Here is a 2,591-nt window from a genome sequence, read left to right on the forward strand (position 1 = left end):
ATCTTATTAAAATAGTATTGAAGTCGTTCTCCTTGAGGTTTTTTTCAGTTTCACTCACCAATCTGGCCTGTAATGCATCAAAGGCAATTACTCCTGTTTAACATCCTATATTTAATAATTACTCCTGTTTAACATCGTATATTTAATAATTACTCCAGTATAAGATCCTATATTTATTTATTACTTCTATTTAAGATCCTATATTTAATAATTACACCTGTTTAAGATCGTATATTTAAAAGATCCATCAAGCGGGTGTAATACATTGTTTCAGTCTTGTATATTAACTTCACTGATTTGTTTTTTTTTATTTATAAATACATCATAATGGCACGTTTCTGATGAAAGGTATTAAGCTATAATCCAAGTTGAATTTTTAGGTAATCAGTACTATAAGTGTTGGTAGTATAATTTGTATTATCTCTTACCTACTCTGCCTTCCCTTTAATTTCTACCATCTTTATTCGTTACCTACTCTTTATTCACTTAAATTTCGACCATCTTTATCTTGTTCCTTTTTATAATGAAATTGAAGGTATAAGGCTAACTCCCGCCATGTTAGCTAGTGGTTTAGTTTTGCGGCTAGTGGGCAAGGTGCATAGCGATAATAGTGTGACTCGTCCACTGGATACAGTTTTGATAAAGCTCCAGGCTCAGACAACTATTGGCTGCTTGACAATTCGAGCTTCTGTAAAAAAAGGGCTCCCTAGCGTAGAGGCGCTGGGGGCAGCCATCTAACTTGCATTCCATTTATAATTTGGCTATTTGATACTTTCTTCAAGTATTGTTAGAAACCAAAATGCAACAATTGTACTATTTGATACTTACTTCAAGTATTGTTAGAAATCAAAATACAACAATTGTAATATTTGATACTTCAGGTATTGTTAAAAATCAAAATTTGTTAACTAACATTTTTTACAATAGATAGGTTTATCAGTAAATTCTTCAAGCTACCGGGCTCAAGTTAAAAGTTCATCTTATTTTAATAGTGTTTATAACTATTTTAAAATAGTTGCCTATTTCAGAGAATTTTATTTTTGGCTGTTTTATATTGATTAAAATATCCATTTTTTAAGCTTCTTGGATTGTAAAAAATAGTTTTCGAATTTAAAGGCGCCAGATACAGTAGTTTTAAAAATAAGGCAAACCTTTTTCCATACATAGAGATATTGACTGATTTTACTGTCCTCTTGTAACAACATCACTGCCAATTGTAATAAATACTACCCATAATTTTTTTTAATGAGATAAATATAAAAGAAATATTATAGAATTAATTAAATTTATATTGGCATTTGAACTGCAGATGTATGTCTTCTTCTAATGATCTTCAATTTCTAAACTATGTCACATTATTTTTTAATATTTTGGTCCGACGTTTCGGCTTTCTCCTCCTCATCAGAAATACATCGATTCCGAAAATATAGCTTAAAAGTGATTATATGTAATTTACAACAAATATTTCTCTGATATATTTTGTAGTAATAGTATTGTTAGCAGTTCGTAGCTGTGATTGTATTTTGTTTATTAATAGCTCATCATAATTCTAAATAAAATTGTGGATTGTCGAAAATAATTTTCTCTTTATTTTAACAATTTACTAGTAGCCAGATTTGTTATTTTTTTACATAAAGCTATGTTGAGATGGCATTAGTATGTAGTACATAGCGATAGTATGTTAGATACCCTACATAGGGAGAGATCTCAATACATTATCTTATACCCTACATAGGGAGAGATCTCAATACATTATTATTATTCTAGACATTAAATTTATTTTTTATACTGTTGATATTTTCCCCCGTTGTGAATTAATTGAACCTAGCTGCCGGCGGTGTAGCTGAGTACCTTTCATGTGGAGGGCCCAGTAATTCAGTGAATGCCCTAGTAGCCCTGAGTTCTTAGTACCGGGGCTTTAAATTTTTTGCCCTGGCTCTGGCCCTAGCGGTACAGTAACGGCCTCCTTGGGTTCCAGCGCCACTTTCTCCAGTGTTCCACCTATTTCATTCCTTTTAAATATTGCTATATCCATAAATAAATAATAATTCAAATCAATCCTTGTATATGCTATAAATGACTAACAGAATCGAATAAAACAACTGTAGAACCTTATTTTTTATTTCTCCTCTGAATTTAAAACCCCAATCGAATGGGTTTCCAGGTCAAATACCATTGTTAAGGCGAAGGCCACGAATCATTTGCAACAAGCTGAATTAGTGTCTATTCTTTAAGTGCCATATGATTCTTCTATAGAATAATAAAGAAAGAAAAAAAAATATATTTTTACGCTAGTTAAATAATTACTGTACTGGGAAAAAAATATTTACGTGCTAGCTTTTTAAATTTTGCTTCTATATCTATTGGATGTCGTAACTATTAAATAATAAGGAAATAGTTCATTCCCTATAATTAGTGAAATATAATAAGTTCAAATTATTACATTGATACCTTCCAATCCTGGCTATTAGAAATTAATAATTTTACATAACGTTTCAATAAAACTGGGAAACATTTTTAGCCTATAAGATATAACGAACTGGCAAACATTTTTAGCCTATAAGATAATACTATAAGATATAACGAACTGG

Source organism: Halyomorpha halys, unplaced genomic scaffold (assembly GCF_000696795.3).
Source record: "Halyomorpha halys isolate HHAL.00 unplaced genomic scaffold, Hhal_1.1 Scaffold391.1, whole genome shotgun sequence".
In the NCBI taxonomy this organism is placed as follows: Eukaryota; Metazoa; Arthropoda; class Insecta; order Hemiptera; family Pentatomidae; genus Halyomorpha; species Halyomorpha halys.